Source organism: Sapajus apella, unplaced genomic scaffold (genome assembly GCF_009761245.1).
Source record: "Sapajus apella isolate SASKATOON/1434 unplaced genomic scaffold, GSC_monkey_1.0 scaffold34, whole genome shotgun sequence".
NCBI lineage: Eukaryota > Metazoa > Chordata > Mammalia > Primates > Cebidae > Sapajus > Sapajus apella.
Window position 1 is genome coordinate 9,538,396 of NW_022436974.1, and position 26,503 is coordinate 9,564,898.

The following is a 26,503-nucleotide window of genomic DNA, read 5'->3' on the forward strand; positions in this document are numbered from 1 at the left end:
GTCCTGGCTCACCAAATGCCCCAAGCCTGAGATCTTCATCTCTTAAATGGGAAAATAGTAAAATAGGAACACTAAATAAGAAAATTTGAGTAAAGATCTTAGCACTCAAAAATTGATAGCTGTTATTGTCATTATTATTATGTTGTCATACTATTAACAATAACAACACTGTCTAGAGAGGATTAGAGGTAAGAAAAAGTATAGAACATTCTGGAAAATGAGCAGGGTTTGATTTGGCTGGAATATAACGTGTGTGCCTTTCTCTCTCTCTCTCTCTCTCTCTCTCTCTGCGTGTGTGTGTGTGTGACCGTCTGTGAGGGGATCTGGCTATTGTGATGGGAGAAATCTGAGCTTTTTCTACCCTGAGTACAACGCTGAATGCCAAAGGAATCAACAGGAGTGAACATTCAGAGCCATTGCCACCGTCTCACCAGACAGCAGTGCAACTCTTGGGTACTGTGGATTCCTCATCTATGAAAAGAGCAGTAGGACACAGGTCCTGTCCATCTCAATGGATTGTTGTTAACGATCTCATTCCTAACTCTGGGGTGCCAAATATAACTCCATAAAGGACATGTACCACTATGAGGAAACATGGCCACTGTCATGCTAATTTAGATAAATCTCTAAGAGGAAATGAGTAAATGATCTAAAAGCACAGAACTGCAGAGCTGTCTGTTTTGAATGTCAAACATTTGCATAGTTCACATTTGTCATTAAATGAATGAAAAGTAGACAGACTAATGAGCCGACAGAATACAGATGCAAACTACATACAAATAATAAGGCCCCACACTTAAGAATACACATGGTCCTCTCTTACCACAGGAATTTAGTTACTGTGAAGACAAAAGAACAAAAGAGATTACACACACTGATCCTGCGTAAAGTACAGACGTAGGAACTAAGATGTTGAGATAAAGATCTATTTGCCTGCAGCATTGGGGCCACGGCTTAGGGATGATTGACACTCATTTTGCTTTACAGGAGAGGCAGAAATTACAAGAACAAGGGGCCACCCAACGGGAATAAGCAAACTAGAAAAACTTGGGATGTGGGGATGTCAGGGACTTATACTCATTGGCAGGTTGCAGGAACACATCTGGGTCTTCAATGGTCTGTCCCCAAGATACCACTTAGAGTTTGTCTACTCTGGACTCGGGTATTATCAAACATTAAGGAGAGGATAAAAGACAGCATGAAAGCGTTGAACAAGCACACAATTTTGTCTCACATAGATGTAGAATCAAATCTGCTGACTTCTACCTCTTCTCAATTACACAGCGTTAGGCTACTTGGAGTTGTTAACCTCTCTGGAGTTGTTTTTAAAAATTAACTGGGTACTATGTGAAATGCTTAGTACAGGATTTCATCAAGTCATACAAATCAACAGGCAAACAAAATGGCTTCTCACTGCACGCAAGCTGATGTGTAAACCCTAATTTGCCATTCAAAGGCTCCTTTGCCAGAATGGAGCCCCTATCTAGAACCACACCAGGACCATATTTTTGCTCACCCTGCTCCCAGACCTCGCAGGCTCCTCTCACCCTCAGCCCTCCCAGCTTCTACCCATTCCTGCAGTCCTGCTTTGGTCATGCCTGCTCCAGGAAGCCAAATTAAAGTATTCTTCACTTCTTTTGAATAGTCTCACTCAGGCAAGAACTGGTTTTCTTTGCAGGACAATCGTGTTTCTCAATCACCTTTAAAAAAAGGAGAATGCCCAAACTTAGTGGTTCACATGAAAGCTCAGCACAATCTTGGAACACTGGGAGGACTGTCGATTCTGTTGGTCAGTCCATTAGCAGCAGGCAGACATCCATCCTTGGAAGGCCTGGTAAGTGACAGTGAGCAACCAGTATGGCTCCTCGACCCAGGTGACTTCAGATGTTCATTCCAAACGTGAAGGAGAGTAGTTTCGGCTGGGCTCCCTGCGATGGCCATGGCTGCTGCTGGACAGTCTCCATACTTGCTTTTTTTCTCTGCCTGTAGGTTAGTCCAGACCCAGTCCCATCACAGCAGCCCAAGAGCCCAGCTCCCTGCTCAAGTCCTACCTAACTCCCCTTGTCTATCAGCCTAAGAATCCTAGTCTTGGGAGGATTATATAAGGGAGGAAATGTTTTAGATCGTCCTTCAGTCTTTTTCCCAATCTATTATGGCATACACTCTATTCCTGACTTTACGAGAACTTCATTTTGTATTTCAGGAACCCTTTCTTCTCTCAACAAAACTTAGCTCCTAAGATCAAAAAGTGCTTTTAAAACTGTCATTTTTGATGTGGACTTCAAAAGTCTAATTTTGAAAATTTTTTTAAAAACAGGCTTTTTTCCTTTGCTTTCATTGCTTTTCCTATGGATGGGCCTCCCACCTACTCTGCTCCTGCCTAAAATGCTCCTGATTTTCCACCAATTAATGTGAAGACACTGGTTGATTAGACAGAGACCATACATAAGAGAGGATAAAAAAAGAAAAACTCCAAGTTGAACATCTCGAGGTATTCCAATGCTGTAATCCCATAGTATGTAAGGGAATAAGTAGTGGAAACAGACCTGACACCTACCCTGACACTCATGTGATTCTCTGTGCCTCTATTTTATTATCAGTAAAAGGAGAAGTAATTTTCCTCACTTCTAACTGTTACTGCAAAGATTAAATTATTGTAAAGTGCTTCACCAAGAATAAGTCACATCCATGCCACACAATAAATGGTAGTTATTGTTATGTGCCACGCATCTGGCAATGGAATCTGTTCTGCCTTAAGATACTCTAATATTATTAGTCTTTACCATTTAAATCTATTTTTGCTTAGCTTTCCTTGCATGTAAGTCTTTTCTCCCAAACTTCTAAGTCTGTTGACTTATTTTCCCGCCTGTAAATAAGAATACAAATAATCTACCCTGTGAAGTTGTAAACATCAAGTCAAGGTGTTTATGAATATGTAGCCTGACACCAGGACAGAAAACAGTAGTCATCACAGTTACATCCTTTGTGGGCAAAAGACAGGTTCCCAAGAAAGTCATCTATGAGCTGGTCTGACTTCCCAGTTTCTGGAACTGTGAGAAATCCATTTTCTGTTTAAGCCACGCAGTCTATGGCATTTTGTGAAGGCAGCCCAAACTGACTGAAACACCTTGAAAAAGTTTCAATACTCTGCATGTTATTTTTCTTACCTTTAAAAATGGTGCTAATAATAACATCAATGTTACAGTCCTTAGAATAAAATGTAAGATTTCATGTGTTGCTATGGCACCTACTGGGCATTGCAGGGAATGGAGAGCTCAACAAACAGGGGTCTTGCCCTGAAGATGTTCCGGAAGAGTATAGGAAAAAGACATATGCCTCAGAAACTGTCATACAAAGCCAAGCAACAAATCCATTTGAAGCAGCACAGATAAAATGGAAAGAAAGTCCAGTTCAGGGAGAGGGACATGATCTTCAACGAGTGTGCTATCTGGTCCAATCAAGACAGACAAGCCTGTAGACTGTCCACGAAGCATTCTTCTGTAAAGAATTTCTTAGCATTTTCTAGGCGGTTATGCTCTGACTCTCTGTACTATTTTGGATATAATTTTATTACAGTACTTTTCTCACTGATTTGCATGTATTTCTTTGAAAACCCATCTTCCCTAGGAAATTAACAATCTTCAAGTCAGAACTACTAGGTCCTGTTGCTTATAGTTATGCAATCCCTTATCCTGCCACCAGGAAAACCTAACATCTGGTATACAGTAGTAAATCCTAAATGAATGCTGTTGAAACATGTACCCAATTCTTTGTCCTGCCATGTCTGAAACATGTCACTTTAGAACGGTTAAGAATTAAATTATAGCCATGTCTTCATCTTTTTGCATATTGCTTCTCTACCGTTTCTCTTTCAGGAAAAATGTTTATCCAAGGTGATGAGCAATATGAAACAAATGAGCAATAAGTAACCCTTCCACCCCTCAGTGATGGCTGGGAGAGGAGGCATCTCCCCGGAAGACTGTACACATTTATATCATCTGACCACATAAGGGAGTGAGGGGGAAGGAGAAGAAGAGCAGTACCAGATAAATTCAGCTACAAAGTGAGGGCACAGCTCCTCAAATAATTTAATTTCCTTTGTTAAAAAAAAAACAAAACCCACGTAAATAACTATGACACAACCACAGAACCATGCTGAAATCATAAAAATGTCAATTCTTTATCAGCTTGGAGTCTAAACATCAAAAACTACAGTCAGTGCTAATCTTCTTCTCTCTGCCTCTAAATGCTGCATCAAATGTCTTGGCAAAAAGCTCTAAAATGGAAATTAGTGGCTCAGATTAAGTCTCTGTGCCAGAAAAGATCTTTGTACTGTATTTAAAACAAGGACAGCATACCATGGTTCAGTATTGACAGGACAATTACTCTACGAAGATAGAATTTAGCTCCTCAAGTGATTTAATGAGGAAAAATCAAGAGCTATCTATTGACCCAAGTAGAAGATGATCTGCATGACGAAATCCACGCTTCCCAGCTTCTCCTCCACTGCTGTTCCTCCTCAGTGCCACTCCCACTCAGCAGCTCCAGCAGCTCTGTCTGATGTGTCAGTGGCTCATCAAAACCACTTATACACAATCTTCTCACCTTCACCTTTCTCTGTCTCCTACATTTTAAATCTAGTTAAAAGGTCTCACCATTTCATGCACACCATGACAGGCCACAAACTTGAGAAGCATCATTAATTCTTTCTTAGTCACTCACCCCTACATCCAGCTACACAGACACAGACACAATCACTGGCTGACAAATTCTGTGAACTGCCCCTCCCTACTATCTTGAATTGGGCTCTTCAATTCATCCTTTCTCCCCACTCTTACTTCAGTCCCTTCTTTCTGATCTCCAACAACTAGTCTTCCTGGACCCAGGGTATCTCACCACTTTTTTTCTCCCTCTGCAACAAACACAGATTTTTGTCTAGTTCTCCCAGAGGAAGCTCTGATCTTGTCAACCACAGCTTTAAAACCATTTAATGTAACCACTCCCACTCACCACTAAGAGAAGACCCTTCATGCCTCTCCATAGCTCAGAGCTCCAGCCATGCTGTATGCATCGCCCAGCTTTCTCACTCTGCCTAATCTTCGTGAAGGCTACTCTTGTGTTCCTGGTTTAGAATAGTACCTGTTCTTCTACTGGGACCTGCTTCCAACTGGACCTCCTTATGGAAAGGATGCTCTAACATTCCCTCTAAAACACACACACACACACACACACACACACACACACATACACACACACACACCAGTTCCCACAATCCTTGGGCATTGCTGGCTCACAGCATTTATCACAGTACATTATAAATCCCCTCTGAGCCACAGATCTTCCTAACAAGACAGTGGCCTCAGCAAATGTCTTTAGATGTCTAGAATCCTACACAGCTTCTGCCACTCAGTAAGCACTCAGAAAATGCCTGTTGAAAGAAATGGGAAAAGATGAATGAATCGAGGCATGATATATTCTACTTCTGTGGTGGGATGATGTAGAAATGTAGAATCTGATTCCAGATCTGTTACCCAGTGTCACTCAAGCTGTAATAGGAGCAGTTTAATCAGCTGAACATTCCAAGGAAATCCCCAAATAAAACAGCCCTTGGGGAGCTCTCCCCTCAAATTGAGTACCAAATGGCTCACAACTTATTGTTTCATGAATCTTCTCTTGCTTTCTCTCAAGTTTAAACTACCCAAGGGCAGTGACTGATATCCATTCATTCAACAAATACCTAATGAATACTAATCATGTGTCAGGCAATAATAATAACTAACACTTATACAGTACTTATTGCTTAGGCACTGGGTGAAGATCCATCCTTTATGCTTTTAATGTTGCAGTAGGCAATCAACTAGGGACCAGAGGCATAAATAACCTTATACCATGTGGGAAACGCTTCATCTAAGCATTCATTCGATGTCTTGACATTTATTGAATGTTCACTACGTTTGAAGTCTTGTGTATGTTCCCAGGCATTTTCTTGAGGTAGGTATCCATAGTTTACCAGCAAGGCAACTGAGATCAAAGAGATGAATTTGCCCAAACCCCATAGCTGAACAGTGACAAAGCTGTGATTTCAAGCTAGGTAACAAAACTGCCTCTTGTTTATTGACACAAAATAATAAGAATGGTTATTTCGAAGTTGTGGCAGAAAGAGTGAGTTTATTTTCTCACTGCTAATTCCTTTCTTTTTCCTTTCTTTCCAGCATAGGCTGGAGCACTGTGGTGTAATCTCAGCTCACTGCATCCCAAATTCCCAGGCTTGAGCGATCCTTCCACCTCAGCCTCCCAGATAGCCGGGACTACAGGCACATACCACCATGCCCAGCTAATGGTTTTCTAATTTTTATAGAGAAGCGGTGTCACCACATTGCCCAGGCTGGTCTTCAACTCTTGGACTCAAGCCACCCACCCACCTCGGCCTCTCAAAGTGCTGGGATTACGGGTGTGAGCCACTGCATCTGGCCAATTTTATTTTCTGTTTTGAATATTCATATTTTCTACTTTTCCTCTAGTAAACCATGTAATATTGAATATAATTTATAAGAAGAAAAAAACTAGCTGACCATGCAATGAAAACAGTCGCTACATTATAACAAAACTGTAAAAACAGATAATAAAATGCTAATGAGATGAGGTGTCTAAAATCAGCAAGAGGTAGCCAAGCAGAGTGATGCATGCCTACAGTCCCAGCACTTTGGTAGGCCAAGGCAGGTGGATCACCTGAGGCCAGGAGTTCAAGACAAGCCTGGCCAACATAGCAAAACTCTCTCTCTACTAAAAATACAAAAATTAGCTGGGCACAACAGTACATGTCTGTAATCCCAGCTACCTGGGAGGCTGAGGCACAACAATCACTAGAACCCAGGAGGTAGAGGCTGCAGTGAGCCAAGATTGTGCCACTGCACTCCAGCCTGGCGACAGAAAAAGACTCTGTCTCAAAAATAAAATAAAATTCAAAGACTCTGTGTGAAAAATAAAATCAACATGAGTCCACTTCTAGACTTTCCAACTATGGACACTTAGAAACACCAGCCCATTTCCTGAGCTACCAGCTAGCTCAAACATAGTCACAGCATTTAAAGACGTACCACAATTTAAATGCTTAAAAGGTCTCTTCCTGACTTGAGAAAGAGTAGTAATTGAAAAGAAGTAGAAAGACCTGGTGGTTGGTGCTGCTGCTTTTTTATAGGAGGAATACTATGATGCGATTTTCAAGTGAAAATATTCACACTCAAGCTCTGCCTTCGGCATATGAAGTAGACACTAGGTGTGCCCACGCTGTGTTGTGCAGTCAGGAGCTGGCGCATCCTCTCTCTGCTCTTTCTTTCGGTTGTCTGTGGAAATCTGGGTCACTTAATCACATGACTGACCCACATTTACAGAAACCCAGCCTTCCCATCCTATTAGAAAAACAGCAGTTCCGTAGAAACAAGCTTTATGAATAACTAAATTTACAGATAAGTTTGCTTTAATTAGCTAGAGAATAAGAGTCCCACTCCTTCTTCCAAAGCCAATACGGATTTCTCTGCATCTCAGCACATCTGTAAAGAACTCCTGGTCTCTTCCACTGCACTGATTAGTCTCCTTTAAATTCCTTTTGAATATAGTTAATTTGCTTCCCCTACTTTTTTAACCCATACATCAGGAAGCACATGAGCTGAGCCTTTGAACCATCAATCTTCCAGAGATGATAGCAGTGCGTGATCTCCCTGATGCTGAGCACTCTGGCTTCTGTATATGCTGAAATTTCTATTGCTTTAGGTTTTCACAATGAATCAACACATCATGGGCCAGAGGGCTGCGGAAGGAATTAGCTTAAAGAAGTTATGAGTCAAAGTTATTTTCTGTGGTCTCACGGTCAGAATTCTAGACACACTTATTTTCTTCTCTTTTTCTAAAAAGAAACTCAATGAGAAATAAAATTTTGTCATTCAAATGTGCCGTAAGACTTTTCCTTTCTCCTTAGGGTAACAACTCTCTTCCTGTTTCCTCTCCAACATACAAGAAGAACAGACACACTTACAAAGTTCTCTTAGTAATAATGACAGATTGGACCATATTCCTGCAGGGTGGTCTGACCTAAAATGAGACGATAAGAAATGAACAGTTTGAAGCCTTCAGAGATTTATACAGGGAAATGCCCCTTTCTGCACTGCTTCCCCAAAAAAGTCACTGCTTCAGGGCCAATGACCACTCCCTTCCCATCACACAAAGAACGAGGCTAGTATTAATGACTTATCACACCTCAGTCTGCACATGCTCCTTTAAGGAGGGGAAACCTCTCTGGAAAATGCAAGTGGATTTCTTTGTTGAGCCTTAGAGACTATTGTGAAATATACCTTATAATCTAAAGCTTTCAGATGAAATAACCAAAAACAAAAAAAAAACCTGTGGGTTCAAATTTATATCTTTGGATTAGCAGGAAAAGGAATATTATGCCAATTAAATCTCCTTTAACTCTTCCTTTTTTCATTTTATTTTCCTTTCAATTACTCTTTTTAATGCTTCTATTTTTTAAAAAAATGTTTGCTGAGCTAGTAGATCAGAGAAATTCTGCAAATCTAGCATATCTGGATGCCAGCAAGGCATCTGACAAAATCTCTCATGAGATCCTAGAGGACAAGACAGGAAAAATGTGGGCCAAATGACAAGCCAAAGGAAGGGGTTTAAAATGGATTGAATTTCAGTATTCATAAGGCAGAGTGTCAACTTGGAAAGAAGTCTCCAGTGGCTTGCCTCAGGGCTCTGAATTCACTCTTGTATCCGTCAACATTTTTCCTAATGACTGGGATTAGGTCATAACCTTCTAACCAAATGTTCACATGCTTCAAAACTGGGAGGGACAACAAATACACTGGGCGGCAAAATCAAGGCCCAAAACAATTTCAAAGGGCTCAGACAGTGTTTCTCAAAGTGTGGTCTACATATCACCTACATCAGAATCATGTGGAGTTCTGATGCCTTCTCCAGCAATCTCATTACTGGGTATATACCTAAAGGAATATAAATCACTCTAATATAAAGATACATGTTCATGTATGTTCGTTGCAGCACTATGTACAATAGCAGAGACATAGATTCAACCTAAATGTCCATCAATGGTAGACTGGATAAAGAAAATGTGGTACATATTCATCATGGAATCTATGCAGTCATAAAGCGGAACGAGATTATGTCCTGTGTAGTGACATCGATGGAGTTAGAAGTCATTATTCTCAGCAGACTAACACAGAAACAAAAAACCCAGCACTGCATATTCTCACTTATAAGCAGGAGCTGAGCAACGAAAACACATGGATACATGATGAGGAACAACAGTGGGGCCTGTCAGCAGGGGTTGGGGATAGCAAAGCATCAGGAAGAACAGCTAATGGATGCTGAGTTTAATACTTAGGTCATGGGTTTGATCTGTTCAGCAAACCACCATGGCACACGTTTACCTATGTAACAAACCTGCACATCCTGTACATGTACTCCTGAACTTCAAATTTGAAGAAAATAGAAATTTTAAAAAGGCAGAAGCCTGGATACCCTGTACCTGCTGACTCATGCAGACACTCTTTAAGGTACATTTAGCTGGAACACAGTCACATCCTTCTCTGTACGCACGTGGGAAAAGTCATGGAACTGGAGCTATCTCAAGATTAGCATAACCTGAAGGTTTTTTTTTTTTTTTTCCAATTATCTTTTGAAAGGAATCCAAACTGGAGGCTAATGGGTATCTAGATGGTAAGAGAAGGATTAAAGCCAGGTGACAATCAGGTAGGATGCAGGAATGTTCCAGGTCTACCTTTAGAGATCCCTCTTAGGAGGAAGGATCTCATAATAATCTCCCCTCAGGAAAAGAAAGGTTTTGTTAGTGGTGCCTTCCTGGGAGACAGTGCCCCAGCAGGTGATTCCATTAGCTTTGCCACTTTAATAACAACCAGATTTACCAAATGAAAACTGTACAAAATATTGAACAAAGAACAATATAAATATTGCTTGTTCCTGAAAATGACACTCCAGCTGACTCTCCACTAGGAGTTTCTCTGATTTTTATATTTTAAATGCCAATTCTGAAATCCACCTCAAAGGACTAGTTTAAAACTCATGCAACTTTCAAATTTGAGGAAATTAAAAATACATAAGAAGCTGTGTCTTTTTACTATTAAATACTAACAGTTGATATGAAAATCTGGAATCAAAGGAAAATCTTGTTCCTGCCCCTTAACACGAAGCATTTTCATGAAGTTTCTGTCTCCTAACATAGTATGCAATTGATTTGAGCCAGAGTTCAATTTTCTCCTTGACAACCTGGCATTTTATGAGATTTAGCCAACTTTAATGCAGCAATGAAGAACCAACAGGAACTCATGAAGCAAAAATCCTGCTGAAAGGACAGAAACTACCCACCAATGTTTGAGAAAAAGACAGCATCTCATATTCCCTTCATTTTCTTTTTAATGCCTGGTACACTCACCTTCCCATAATAAATATCCAAGCAATATTTTGAAAACAAAAAAAAGGAGGTACTTAAAATAGGATACTAATTCATAAATTCTCCATTTTTCCTAGACTGTTAATATAATTCACAAAAACTTTTTAAATGAAAACCCTTGATTAATTATATTTTAGCTACCTATCTATCTGCTTAAACAAAAATACGTCTATTTACTTCTTAAAAGCCAGATCAAAGGTGTTTTGGAAAACTAACATCTTTCATTACTAATGGAAAGATAAAAATGCAGAGAACATTCTTTTATTACAAATCTAGGAGTTGGGTTTTATTTTTTAAATATTTTAAAACATTTTTATTCTTAAAACCCAACTTCCAGATTTTCTATTTGTTGCGGGAGCTGGCGGCAGAGTTTCATTCTTGTTGCCCAAGCTGGGATGAAATGGCGCATTTTGGCTCACTGCAACCTCCACCTCCCAGGTTCGAAGGATTCTCATGCCTCAGCCTCCAGAGTAGCTGGGATTACAGGCGCACACCACCACACCCAGCTAATTTTTGTATTTTAGGAGAGATAGGGTTTTACCACATTGGCCAGGCTGGACTCAAACTCCTGACCTCAGGTGATCCATCCACCTCAGGCTCCCAAACTGCTGGGATTACAGGCATGAGCCACTGTGCCTGGCCCAACTCCTAGATATATAAAAACGTTAAAAAAAAGTTCCAGTCTCTAAGTTCTTACATTCTCTTTTAACATTTTGGTAATTGAATCATGTTGCATATCATTCTTCAATATGGCTATACTGTATTCTTATAAAAACAAAACAGAAAACAGGCTGGTCACTGCCAGTGAATGAGAGGAGGGAGAATGAGGACTGACTGCTTAATGAGTATGGGGCTTTCTTTTAGGGTGATGAAAATGTTTTGGAACTAAACAGAGGTAGTTGTACAACAATGTGAATGTACTAAATGCCACTTAAAGGCACACTTTAAAATGGGGAATTTTATACTATGTGAGTTTCACCTTAATCGACAAAAATAAAACCAGAATTATTAAGGTTTCTCCAAGGATGTTGTCCCATCAGTGGCTCACTGACATGGACAAGTTAACTGAGTCTACATTCCAGCACCCACTCATAGAAATATGATCTCATATCCCTCCCAAACTATAAAATAATTCTAGCTGCTAAACCAAAGACTGAAGTGTCATCAAGAGGCAATCTCTCACTAGAGAGCTGGCCTGAGGGTGAGGGGAACTGATCTGCCTCAGCTCTAGAAAGTAAGCTAAATTCTGTTGGCTGTGTGTTGCCTCTGAAGTGTGGATAATTATGCCTCATGGTGTAACTATGAAGGTCACGTGCACCGCCTCATGTGATGGAGCACAGTCAACCTGGTTTCTTTGGGGGCATTCAAACAAAAAGTAAAGAAACATCTGTATAAACTACAATGGACAGATCAAGCTGACAGCCAAGTCTCGCTGTCTCTGAAGAGGAAAACAATGCAGGCATACAGAACTGATGAAAGACCAAAGCACTGAAAGCCACAGAGCAAATGGAGTTTCACGTACCAGGTCCAAAGGGTTCACTCCAAGCATCAGCAGGAGGCACAAGAGGTGTCGAAAGTCAACTGCAAATGGGAATTTTGAAGGTGAGAGACACTCATTCCATGTGGCGAGTGCATTCACAATTATTTTCAGATTTAACCTTCCTCTCACAAAATCCCTGCTATAAAAGGTAACATCCATTATCTTTCTTTGAACACACACACACACGTGAATCTGTTTACGTGATGGCATTCTGACTCAACAACACTGTCAAGCAAGAGAACGATCCATCTTGCCTCTCATGGTTACTTCCTCCAAACATTCCTCCTGCTCAGAACCTAACCAGTCCCTTTAGATTGATTTTTTACCTCATCTAACCTCACAGCCACTCTGCGATATCAGTCTTCCACACTATGGTCTGATTTTCTGTTGACCTTCTTCTGTACTTATTTAGATAGAATGAAGAAACCCAAATTCTTCCACTCCAAGGACCCTGTTCTTGTAATTTGAGCAATTCTGAAACAGTGACAAACATAAGCTTCAAACCCAAATGTAAAAGATGGATTCTTTTCCTAGTACTTATGTTTTTGATGACATATCCTAAGATTCTGGTCCTGACTGTGAAAAGATGAGGAAGCCAAATCCAAGATAACCCACAAATCTTGGTCTCATTTGTCCATAAGAGCCTCCAGCTGTCAGAAGATGAACAGTCCCAATCCAAGGTTTAAGGCGTTTTAAGGCGTTTTTTTTTTTTTCCCCCATCCATAATCCAGTAGTGATTTTGGTGGAGTCAAGGACAGAATCATCTGCCTCAGTTTGGTTTATCTGAGAACTGCCTGGTATAGACAGAAAAGATGCTTTCTCACTCATCCTTATGGGGACCTTTTTCCTGGTGCAGTCAAACAGGGTAACTCCATCAAAAGTAGCTTCTGCTATCTTCCAGAAGAGAAACAAAGCCACCTTCCAGGAGAGAAACAAACAAAGCTATGTTTGACTCTTCAATGCTTTTGTGGTTCAAGTTCATGAATGTCTTTTGGATCTAGGCAATATACTCTGCTGTATGTAAAATAACTCACATATTATATACCACAAAATCACTTGTGGAGCAAGCTTCAAACTTGGTTTTCCAAGCTGAGAAAAACAGCGTATTTTAAGAGGTTGGAAAAGTTTTTCTCACCGAAAGCATATGGAGATAGGGTTGGGGGTGGATATGATCAGGCCAAAGATCTAAATTGGAAAAAGATTGCTATTGTTTGAACATTTTGTGCCCCCAAATTTCATAGGTTGAATTCCTAACTCCCAAGGTGATAATATGGAAGTAGGGCCTTTGGGAAGTGATTGGATCATGGGGCAGCAGTCCTCAGTAATGAGATTAGTGCCCTTATAAAAGCAACCTGAGAAAAATCCGTCATTCCTTCCACCATGTAAAAACACAGCCAGAAAGAACCACTCAAGAACCACAAAGCAGGTCCTCACCAGACACTGAATCTGTTGATTGCTTGCTCTTGGATTTCCCAGCCTCCAATAATGTGAGAAATATATTTCCATGTTTTATAAGCTACTCAGCTTATGGTATCGTTATAGCAATCCAAATGGATTAAGACAAACACCAAAGTATTTTTGAAAGGAAATACCAAAAGAAGTCAATATATATAAAATAAAAATGTAGAGACTTCAGAATGAAGATATTTAAAAAAAAATCTTTAAGAGGATGGCGGAAAGCAAGGCCCTTGACATAGCTGAAATAGTATGTAATGCCTTATGTAAAAACTGCTGGCTGAAACGAACCTACATTTCCAAGTGGGGTATAAGAGACAGCACCTGCTGAAGCGAGGCAGGGGTATGGAGGTTTTGGCGAGCTTCAGTCACCAATAATAAGCTTATGAGATCTTAATGAAAAATAGAAGAAAGGTAATAATTATCTTGATGATTAAGTATCCTGGATAATAGAAATGTAAAAAGTATGAGTCTAACCATTGGCCAAGAGAGCATTAAACACGTTTTAAGAGAAGAGCAAGCCAGGTGACCAGAAAACACTGGAAATCTGAGACAACTGCATTTATAAGAAAGTGATTGGCAGATCTGTGGATGTTTCGTTGGCTTTAAGAAGCCACAAATATAATCTAAAATCCTTCCAAGGGTCAATGAAACAGTGAATATTATTGAAAATTCAACTCTTTTTAAAATGTAAGCTATTTTCATTTTTGTCACCACCTTAAATGGCTGAAAAAAATGACACAATGTACAGTAATTGCAGTTAAGTTTTTCATAGGGCCACAGTGTCTCCATTTTGTTCATCAAAACATACATTATTCAAAGCTGTGGATCACAAAGGAACAAAGGTACTGGAACAGATTCCCCATGTGCTTGGAGGTAAAGCTGATGTACAGAGAACATGTCTTCCTCATCGAATTCAATCTTTGCAAAGGAATCAAAGATAGACAGTAAGCTGCAGTTGCATCCACATGGCTAGCCTTTCCTTCCTTTCCTTTCCTTCCAAAAATATCTACTGAGTAGTGATCATATGCCAGGTTCCAACTGAGACAGACACAGGATATGGTAGTGCATCAGAAATAAGTCCTGCCTTGAAGGAGCCTACAATCAAGCAGAAACAAGGAATAAGAGGAATACACAGCTGACCCTAAACCAAGAGAAAGTATTGCCAATGGACGCAAATTTAAGCTGAGCCTGTGCGACCACATCCTGGGCATGCTCAATGATTTTAATAAAACGAGCTGATCCTGCAGAGCTAGTTGGAAACAGTGAGGTATCTTATAGTAGGAATGTCGGCTAAAAAGTTTTATCACTTTTCATCTGGGCAGCTGAACAGAATCTTAATACAGACAAAATATACAACACAGAATCAGAATATGGCTTAGTGACTGGATAGGTGTTCCTTTCCTGGGTATATGTGGAGTACATTCTATTTTTTAAAAAATTATCCTGCACCTCAGTATCCACATTTGCAAATGGGTGATAGGGCTGATATCCCATTGGGTATTTTTACTGAAACTATAAAATAACACACGCAACAATACATTTAAAACTCTTAGCCATTATACATCCATTTTATGTCCTTCTTCAAGACATTTTGTGAAACTGCAGCTTATGGTCATAAACATGTGTTCCCATGCATGAGTCAGTGTTGCATTTCACTCATTTCTTCACAGTCTTACATGTAAAGACTGTGTACGTCCTTAAATTTATACCTTAGTATTCTTTAAGCCCTTTAAAAAGCTGCTTCCAATTGAAAGTCATCTTTTAAATGTCTATTGAAGAGAATTTACACTGTATTTATGGCCTGGACATAATCATTACCTTCCAATAAAAATGACTCATTAAATAGAAAGCAATTTTCACCCATGAGCTCTTAGAATATATTTGCTTACTTATGGAAATTCAATAGCCTCTTGCTCAATATTTTCTGCATTTCTCAGTACAATTATTTGGGGTTCATATATATGTCTATCCAAATTTGCCAAATCTGAGCAACTCAGAAACACTAAGAAGACAGAAAACAATAACAACAAACACCAAAGCAAATAAAATCACACCAATAAAACTACACCCACTATCCAAAGTGAGAGATTCTGGGATCCATTTGAGAGGGGCAGTAGCCTTCTGACCTTTATTCTGCTTCTGATTAGAAGACAAAACACAGCAGGGCTACCGTTACCCACATCTTTAAGAACTCCATGAACTGACTAGGAAATATCCTCTGCAACAACCAGTAGACATCTTCTTGAAAGTGACAGGCCATCTACCTTAAGCTGGTTACCAAGCTCTGCATGTTAAGTGAACATTTGAAGTCCCAGAATGATTCACTATTCATCTGAGACCCCACAGCACATTTGCTTGCATTCCCCACACAGGCTGCTTTCCCACTATATTTCCCTCTGTCTGAAACCAGAACTGCTATTAAACAAAGCAAACAATTTAATTTTACTCAAAAGGCTGGAAACTTGACCTCACAGCTGGATAAACTCCTTTGGTTTGATTAGGACAAAGGAATCAGAAGCCCCTCTTTACCCATCCACCCCCAGCTAACTGGTCTGCCAGTCAATTCCAGGGGAGACTTTGCAATATCCCAGTACTCAGCCCGAGGGAAGACACAGTACAGAGGGACGAACTGTTTAACATACACTGCCTGAAGCCACACGGAGATGCCTTCTATTTATTTGTGCTTTTCATAGCTTTCTAATATTTTATAAAGTGCTACTGTTTCTCATTTTAATGTCTGGTGTTTTAATGTAGGGCTTATTTATCTTACCAAAAACAACATAGTAATTGCAGAGGAGAAAAACACTTTGGGAAAAGAAGTGTTTGCATATGTTAATGACTTATTTAAAGAGTTCTGTGAGTAAAAGCAGAAGATGTGTGATAAAAGAAAATGTGCTTTCATCATTGCTTCAGTTGTTAGCTATGATTTTTTTTTAGGTCAGAGAACAATAAAATGTGAACTACTAAGTTGTAAAATACCATAAAGGATGGTCACCAAACACTTCACAATACAAATACAAAGTGCACACAAAGTCAAATCTGACAACTGCATCTAATAGGAGGTGATGCTTACTTAGAGCCATGTCAGTAACTCCACATCTCAGTAATAAATACAGCTAACAATGAAAACCTAAGACCTCAAACGTACCTGCTAAATTATCAAGACAGCCTTGAACAAAATAGTACCTATGCTTACAAGTCCTGGGTTCAAGGCTCAGTTGTGCCACTGACTATGTCAGGGGATAAGGGAAAATAACTTCATCTCCGTAAGTCTCATCTTTCTCAAATGTCAACCATGGGCATGAGCTCAAGTCTCCAAAATATCCTTAAACAATTTTTACAAAATCTAATGCTAGGCTGGGTGTGATGGCTCACACCTGTAATCCCAGCTACTTAGGAAGCCAATGCAGAAGTATCGCTTGAACCTAGGAGTTCAAGACCAGCCTGGGCAACATAGCAAGACCCTATCTCTAAAAAGATAACAATAAAGATAAATTAGTTGAGGGTTAGTAGAATCCATCCATAGCCCTAGCTACTCGGGAGACTGAAGAAGGAGAATCTCTTGAGCCCAGGAGTGTGAGGCTGCAGTAAGCTATGACACTGCCGTTACAGTGACAGAGACAGGGTGACCCTGTCTCAACACCCTGTCTCAAAAAAATCAAATCAAGTTTACCAGGATGTATATTAAATTACTCTACTTCTTTGACAATTACTAATTTAGGTATGGGGTGTGTGTGTGTGCATGTGCGCGTGTGTATGCATGTACTTTGACAAGTCAGCAACTTCCACTGCCCCTGCATGGATGTTTTAGGCTCCCAACTAGAATAGAATTCCTCTAAACCAGGGAGCTAGCTCCATATCCACCAATTCATACAACATGGCAAACATAGCACCTCTTCAGTTCAACTTTAAGTCATGTTTAAGGACACCACATTTTACAATAACAAAAACAACTGCTATAATACAGTATTCAGAAAAATGGAACTTCAGAAGGAAGATAGGATATATGCATACAATTAACAAGAGGAAGGGGTATATAGTCCTTTTCCTTTTAGGGTACTGACATGCTGCAGTTAAGGGAAATTTGAGATGGGATCCACGTACATGAAGACTTTTGATTCACTGGTAAACAGTTTTAAACAGGATACTGCTATGCTTAATCAATCTGCATTTATAATTGTATCTTTCAAATTACATTCTTGCTACAGTTCATAGCAGGTTTTTTAATCACAAAAAGTAGTCATCAGAGTTTGTGGCAATCAATCAAACTTATTCTCCATCTTTCTTGCCTTCCTGCAAGTTAAAACAACAGGTAACAAATCTAAAATTCCTTTAGGACTTTATCCAGAGGTCGCCTCTGGTAGTAGTTCACATTTTATTGTTCTCTGACCTCACTAGAAGTCTCCCTAGTGAGGCCTTCTTTGGAACCCACCACCGCCTGTGCAATTTCTTGATCCCTCAGTTGCATTATTTTTCTGCTTAGCACTTGATAATAATCAAGAAAAACATGTATAATGTGTGATATGTTAGGCGGCTTTAAGTGCTCCATCCCCACTAGAATATGTAATGCTTAATTTTAGGTACTAACTTGACTGGATTAAGGGATACTCAGATAGGTTAAAAAAAATCATTATTTCTGGGTCTGCTAGTGACGGTGTTTCCAGAAGAGACTGGCATTTCAGTCAGTGGGCTAAGTAAGGAAAACTCATCCTCATCCAATGTAGGTGGGCACCACCCATCTAGTTGGGGACTCAGATAGAACAAAAGGGCAGAGGAAAGGCAATTCTCATTCTCATTCTCATTCTCCCTCTCTCCCCTTCTCCCTCTCCCCTCTTCTCCCTCCTGGAGCTGGGATAGCCTTCTTCTGCCTTTGGACATTAGGGTTATCTGGTCTTTGGGCTCTGTGACTTGCACCGGACATCCCCACCAACGCCCTTATTACACATTCTCAGGCCTTTGGCCTCAGACTGAGAGTTATACCATAGCTTCCCCTGGTTCTGAAGTTTTGGAACTTGAATTGACCCATGCTAGTGACTTCCCTGGTTCCCCAGCTTATAGATGGACTCTCATAGAACTTAGCCTCCATCATCACATAAGCCAATCCCCCTAACAAATCCCCTCTCATCTATCTCTCTACATCTCTCTCTCTCTCTCTCTGTGTGTGTGTGTGTGTGTGTGTGTGTGTGTATTCATTGGTTCTGTCTCCTCTCTAGAAACCCTGATCAACACAGAATATTACAAAGATAAAGATTTTTGCCTATTTGGATCATTTTTTAAAACTCAGTGCCTAGAATAATACAGGTTTTCATCACATGTTCTTTATAACATATATTACCTATTACATGATGTAATATATAATACATATTACAATGAATACATGAATATTGCAGATATTCCCTTTAAGCTCCTGTCAACAAAGGCACATGAGAAAAGAAAATGCACAAGGTAAGTGGGGGTTGCATTCTTTCAAAAACATGCAAACATACCTACTCAAAGAGCAGTAAGTAGCCGGGACAAGAGAAAGGAATGTGGATTGAGATAAAGCCTTGGCTCTGTTAGTAATTCTGTGGACTTGGGTAAATTATTTCACTTCTCTAAATTTCAGTTTCCATGCCCACACATCCGGAGCAATAAGAGCACCTACCTCAAAAGTTTAATGGGAGGCACGAATGAGCTCAAGCACATGACACACCCTGCAGAGTATCTAGCAGACAGGAAGCTCTCGGTAAGTGCTAGACGATGGTGGCCATGGTGCCAAGGAGGAGGAGAAGACAGAGGACAGTAAAGATGGTTACTATATGGTCACTAGGAAGGAAGATGGAAAAGTAAGTCCAGCAGAGCAGATGAAATTCTCAACCTCTTTCACCTTCACCACCTCTACTTCCCTCCCAATTTCCAGCTCATGAATTCATACATGTACATTCAATAAAATAGCACTCTGCCTTTGGATACTTGGAAGAAAAAACGTGTGTTTTAAAAAAATTGTTTGCCCATGTCAATCAAAGAATGCAAAGTACTGCTACGTTTTCCCCTTGTAATTCTAAGCATTCCAGGTTCCAGAGATATAGGGATCACAAAACCTTGACCAACCAGAACCCTTGGGAAATGTGTCATTTGGCATACTTGAGTATTCCAAGCAGTTGAGCAGCCTGTCAGATGGTCTTCATAATTTTATGGGCTTTGTTTTGCTTTGCTTAGTTTTCTATTTTTGATTTAAAAACTCTTTCCAAAGTGCACTGGACATCTCTTCCCAAGTCCAGTTTATGCATCACCAAGATCTGCTCAGCCCAACCTGTGCCACCTAAACATCGACTATTCACCCTACTCCCTGAAAATAACTCTCTGCTCCTGCAAAAGAATAAGGATGCCCCCCAATCCAGTACTCATTGATAAATGAGAGACAGTAATGTGAACACTGACTAGATGGTGCCCACAAAAGTACTGGCTTCCTACTAGGACTTCTCAGAAGTTTTGTGCCTTAATGCCCTATGTGGCAGATTTAACCAATAAAAGGCCAGAAATGGGTAGGAGGCAGCAGAGACACTGCTTACCTTTCCTTCCAACCCCAGGCTAGTGGTTCTCAGTGCCCTCTCTGGAGACAGGCAGAGTGACTGAAAACAGGCTGAGTGTTGTTCAGAAGCTGTGATCAACTTTAAAACTCACCAGTTTATATGTGGTCTCCCTTTCATCCTGTAAGACTTATTTTTCCTCACCCTTGCTCCCCTGTGATTAGTAAAACATTAGCATGTACTGTTAACTTTTCCTTCATGTTCTGCTTTCTAGAAAACCTGGGCCTTGACAATGATTCTGACTTCATTACAATGACCACTTAGCTATTACACTGCATGGGAATGAAGTGATGAGCACTCTTTGGACTTAAAGGCCCCTTTTTTTGTGTGTTGGGGGCGTATACAGAGTCTTGCTCTGTCAACCAGGCTGGAGTGCAGTGGCACGATCTCAGCTCACTGCAACCTCCACCTCCAAGGTTCAAGCAATTCTCCTGTGTCAATCTCCTGAGTAGTTCGGATTACTGGTGTGCATCACCATACCTGGCTGATTTTTGTATTTTTTAGTAGAGACGTGGTTTCACCATGTTGGCCAGGCTGGTCTCGAACTCCTGGCCTCAAGTGATCCACCCATCTTGGCCTCCCAAAGTGTGGGATTATAGACATGAGCCACTGAGCCTTGCTTGGGCTTAACGTCATAAAGGAGGTACTTAGGGCTATTTATCCAGAAAATCTCTGAAGTGCCATGATTAAGTCTTCAGGCTCTGGTGCTGACCTGACTCACTCAAATCCCAGCCCCACCACAAGCTGTGAAACCTTGGACAAGAAATTTAAACTCAATTTTTGTTTCCTCATCCATAAGATGTGACTCATCAGAGTACCTACTCTAAAGAATTCTTGTAAAAAGAAAATGAGTGAATACTTAACACCTGGCACAGAAAAACACACAATGAAAGTTAGTGGTTTCTTTCTTCTGCTGCCTGATTCGCGGGGTTATTTCTCACCGCTGGAAGTATGACAATCTACTGCAATATCTCCACTTTGCAATTTCTAAAATTCTGTAGTATTGTTTATCAGAAAATCTATTTTATTAGAATTGTGTGCAAAGTGAAAGTAAGGAACGACTGGGCAAAAACAGTGTTAATGGATATCAGTGCAAACTCCAAAAGGCTCCCAATAGCCGTTATTACTTACATCCTGGTTCTTGAGCATATTTTATCAAATTATGAAGTTCTAAATGAGCTAAAGTATCATTATCCACGTTGACTCATGCTGTATTCCTGTAGAACATAGAATTTTGAGTTAGCATAATCTCCCTTGAGCGCCTACATTATCTCAGTTGTGAAACTGAATTTAGCGGCCATAAACAGAACTGAAACTCACTCAAACTCCAGGATACATTAGCAGTCAGAAGAAAGAAAGAATATGCCTGATAGTTTAGTATCTAGAGCATTATTGCATAAAACGGTTATCCAATATTTAATACCTGTGTTTTTGTTTCAAGGCTCATTCAGTTTGCTCATTAACCAAACATTCTGTTAGAAGCATCCTCGGGTGTAAGAAAGAAATACTTAACTCTACCCAGGATCAGGGACCGATGTGTGATACATATGAGGACAGAGAGCCAACACACATGAAGAAGACTAACCTTCCTCTCCATCTTCACAGACCATTCACAACCTCAGAGCTCATACTTAGATAGTCCAAGTAAAGAATTTCCTTTCAAAGCTGACCTCAAAATAATGTTTATTTTTAGTAATTACGGTGCTTTATCTAGGGTTTAGTCAATGAAAACAGAAACATCCTACCAAACCAACAGCCCACAGGGATGGAAACTAGGGATTCTGAGACAAGCTGCTAATATGTAGATTATAATAAGATTATTTATAGTAAATTACAACAATAATGTGCAAAATATGCTTAAATGAAACTCCTTATAATTTAGAGGAAACACTCGAGTTACACTTTTAGAATATGGAGAATGAGTCTGAGTGAAAGAACTCTGGTACGGTTATTAGCCAGCTCACAGAGGCCCTTTTAATGTGCTTCCTGGATGCTGGTATATTGTTACTGGTGAATTCCCAGAGAGATTTTATGAAAAAGAGTCAGCCCAAGAAACAGTGCAATTCTCTCAACAGCCAACTACTTCAAAAAAGCAGTGAGATCTCGGCTCACTGCAACCACCACCTCCTGGGTTCCAGTGATTCTCCTGCCTCAGCCTCCCGAGTAGCTAGGACTACAGGGGTGTACCACCATGCCCAGTTAATTTTTGCATTTTTAGTAGAGACAGGGTTTCACCATGTTGGCCAGGGTGATCTCCATCTCTTGGCCTTGCGATCTGCCACCTCAGCCTCCCAAGAACTTGCACATTTCTTGCTCTTCAAAGGCTGCTTTGGATACAGAATTTCCAGGGCACCTCCTCAAGCAGCACAGAGACACCAAAGAGTCAGATCCATTCACATACAAATGTGGTCTATGTTCAAGTTTGCACCATTTGTCTGTTGGTTCAGTAATATACAAGAGAAGCGGCAACCTAAAACCTGGTCTGGTTGCCTTTGGCATCAACATTATAATCAGGACTATACTCTGTGGCCTGGCCCAGCCCAGTCACTTCTTCTAATGATATTAAATACTTCTTTCAGAAAAATGTGCATTTACCAATATTGCTGGTAGATGCATATTTCACCATGAAGCTGTTAAAACCAATACTTCCAAGCCCCAAGAAGGATCCTAGCAATGAGTCACATGGTCCTACACTTTTATAAATTTTGCAAAATATATTTTAAATATATCAATTCAAAATTTCTAATCTCTTTCCCTTTGATCACATTTTACATCACACCATGTGAAGTGGTTGCAGCCAGTATGGGGATCTGTTTGAAAGAGAATTGAGACAAGAATATATTTAGCTTGCATTTAGTGGGGTTTTTTTTATATGACTCATCTTCAATTCCATATATATATATATGTATACACACACACACACACACACACACACACAAACCGTTCTTAGCCATTTCAGTGTAGAAATGGCTTCCAAAAACACTCCCACTATCCATTGCACTGAGATAGCCAGGATTTTAGCATGAAGATGAAAGATCAAAACTTGTATCACCTATATGAATATAACCTGAGGTGAGTGGCAGTAGAATTATGGCAGTGATGGAGGAGAAATTAGGATAAAGTGAACAGAGCCGGCGCTACTCCGAGGAAAATTATCAAATGATTAGACGTGCAAACTTGTCGTTAGATGTGGTTCTTGCCTAGTGTCAAAATGAAAGTTCTATCCTGGATGATGTAGCAAGCAAGTTAAAAATGCAATGTAAGTTTTTCCTTTTGTTCACAAAGCTCATGGAAACAAAATAGTAGGTTCTTCTGTTTGTTTATGGAGCACAGTCTTGCAGCAGTATTATCATCAAGAATATCGACGACAATGTATATGAGAAAGAAACTTGATAGAGGTTTTTCCAAATTTGACACAATGTTAAAAACTGACATATTAAAATAACAAGTTGTGACTTGGGAGGCATATTTCTAAATTTTCAATAACAAAAGCAAATTTCGGTCAACTACACTGGAGAAAAACTAATAATCTTTCTTATTTTCTATGGCAACGATTACAAAATTGTTATCCTAGGGAGAGGCAATCAGACCAAATTTCAACCCAAAAAGGTAGGAAAGAAAGCATTAGAGAGGTGTGTCAGGCACTTAATAAAAAAAACAAAACTATTTTAGTCTTCTGAGTTTTGTGGTATCTGTCATATTTGTTGACTTTCAAATTTTTAAGTTGCTGTGATATTTTTCCTTGTACTAAACAAATGCAGTTTTGTTTTTATAACTTATTATTTTCTCAAAGCAGGCATTCGAAATACTATGAGCTTCAAGGCCCAGAAAACTGGGATTCATTTCTGGAATTAGGCATTCCTTGAAAATTAGGCCTTGCTTATATAGCATTATCAACTCACTTCAGTCCTCTAGTTATCTTTCATACTGTCGTGTCTTCAATTGGAATTTGCAGAACTCATCCCACAATGCCACAGGATGAGACTAAGGCCACAGTGAACATGATGAATGATCAGGAGAGGACATTCATTTATGTTGTATCACATGGTGTGCAATTACATGGCATTACATGCTTTTCTGTCTCTACTATCAACTTTTTATTTTTTATTTTTTTGAGGCAAGATATCACTCTGTCATGCAAGTAGCGTGATCACAGCTCACTGCTGCCTCAATTTCCCAGGCTTAAGTGACCTCCCATGTTAGCTCTCTCCTGCCACTCTAGCTGGGACTACAGGTAAGTATGCCACCATGCCCAGCTTATTTATTTATTTAGAGGGTCTCAGTACACTGCCCAGGTTGCTCTTGAATGCCTAGGCTCAAGCAACCTTCCTGCTTTGGCCTCCCAAAGTGCTGGGATTATAGGTGTGAGCCACCATGCCCAGCCTTTACTACCAGTTCTTGATTTAATCATCTATATGAGTTGGTACCACATCTTCAGCCAGCCACTATGGCTGCCTACAAGCTCTCTCTAGGTGCCAATCCACCACAGAGAGAGCATATGTGGTGGTACAATGCCAACCTGAGCCCAGTGGGCCACGAGGAGGCAAAGCACCACGGGCAGGCACTGGGAGATGCTGGCTATGAATGTGACCTCTGCTTTACCTCAGTGCAGAATAGAGTGATCCGGACCCTCTGGACAGTGCTGGAGGCCATTGATCACATGTGGCTGCCAGTAATGAGGGCCTGACACTTCAATAAGCACACTACATGTGTCTGACCAGACTCAATAAAGCAGAAACTGCTGCAAAGCATGGTGAGGCCCAGGTAAAGATCTGCAGGTGTTCCTATGACATCCTACCACCTCTGATAAAGCCCAATCATCCTTTCTACACCAACATCAGTAAGGATCATAGGTATGTAGACTTCACTGAAGATCAGCTGCCCTCCTGTGAGAGTCGAAGGACATCATTGCCAAAGTGCTGCTCTTTTGGAATGAAGAAATAGCTCCCTAGATCAATGAGGGGAAATGGGTAGTAATTGCAGCCCATGCCAACAGCCTTCCAGCCACTGTCAAGCATCTGGAAGGTTTCTCAAGAGGCTATCATCGAGTTGAACCTGTTGACTGCTATTCCCATTGTCTATGAATTGGAAAATGACTTGAAGTCCATCAGGCACATGCAGTTCCTGGGGGATGCAGAGACTGTGTATAAAGCCATGGAGGCTGTGGCTGTCCAGGGAAAGGTCAACAAGTGAAGGCTGGCGGACAGGCTACTGTCCCCAGGAGCACCCTCCCTGCCTGTCACGTCCCTCTGTACCTCCCTCCTGCACATGTCACACTCACCACATCTGTAGGCATCTTAAGTTACAGCTGCAGATAGAGACTGGTGGCTCCCATTTTCATTTTAGCCATTTTGTCTCCTGCACCCACTCCCTTTACAACCTAGTCAGAATAACAGTTCTAGAGCATGGGTTCTGAGTCCAAGCTGAGGAAAACCTCTTCTTGTCCAAGAGAGTTGAAAGGTAGTGACACGGGTTCTTGCCAGTGCTTTGTTTACTAAGGATTTGTGGGGAGGAAACATGGTAAGCCATGACCAATGAGGAGAAGCAAGAGAGCCTATCTGTCCCTGGAGCCAGTCCTGTGGTCTTCTGAGTCAGGCTATTGCCTGGGGGCTCTAGTAATTCCAGGGGAAGATGAAAGCCCAATCATCCTTGCATGGCGACGTGACAAACAACGTTTCCTCCCTGACCCAAGAGAAGCTGGTTCTAGAAGGTTAGGATCAATCCTGACTTTAGTGCATGTGTTACATTTACTATTATAAAAGTATAGTGTATATAAAAGTATAGCACATATAAATAATCCAAAACAACAATCCTTCTGGGGCTTCTCGTGGCAGTTGAAATAGTCCCACACGTGGTCATCAGAGAAAAAGCCATTCCTCAGACCAATATGGGATAAGCTCCTTGACCTCTGATGGGTGGGAGTGTCCCCTGCTGTGTTTTAGAATCCCTCCCCAACCTAGTTTCATGGCAGTGAAATGCCTCTTGGTCCTGTCCAAGCGTGTCTTTCACTAACTGATTTCCGAATCATGTTCTAGTTGCGTGGCCTTGCCACAGCGGCCCAGTGTTCATTTGAGCACAGCTGTACTAAATTCTTTTTCCAGATCAATGTAATAAAGGAGCGATGTGCAATAAATCATCTATACATCATCTTCAGTGCAAAGCTCTATACCAACAGAGAACACGCACATGATAAACGTGGAAATGAGAAAAGTAAGAAGTAGAACTCAAGAAAGAGAAAGAAGGAAGGAGGAAAGGAAGAGAGGCAGGCTTGTGAGGATGCCAATGGAATAAAAAAATTATAAAAATGATTTACACTCTATTTTACACATCTTGAAGGTGACTACAACGACTATTTTTTTTTTTTTTACCATTTGCCATATATTTTAGGGTATGTGTATGTACCTCAAACTTTATCTTAATTCTTTTTTCTTTGGTTTGTTTTTGACA

At 40.4% G+C, this 26,503-nt stretch overlaps 1 protein-coding gene and 1 pseudogene across 4 annotated transcripts in view; one reads left to right on the plus strand and one right to left on the minus strand.

Moving 5' to 3' along the window:
- FAT3 (FAT atypical cadherin 3) overlaps positions 1 to 26,503 on the minus strand; it is a 662,573-nt gene that overhangs the window by 494,350 nt on the left and 141,720 nt on the right. The gene's annotated exons all lie outside the window — the stretch shown is intronic.
- On the plus strand, positions 24,307 to 25,249 carry LOC116563207 (annotated as a pseudogene).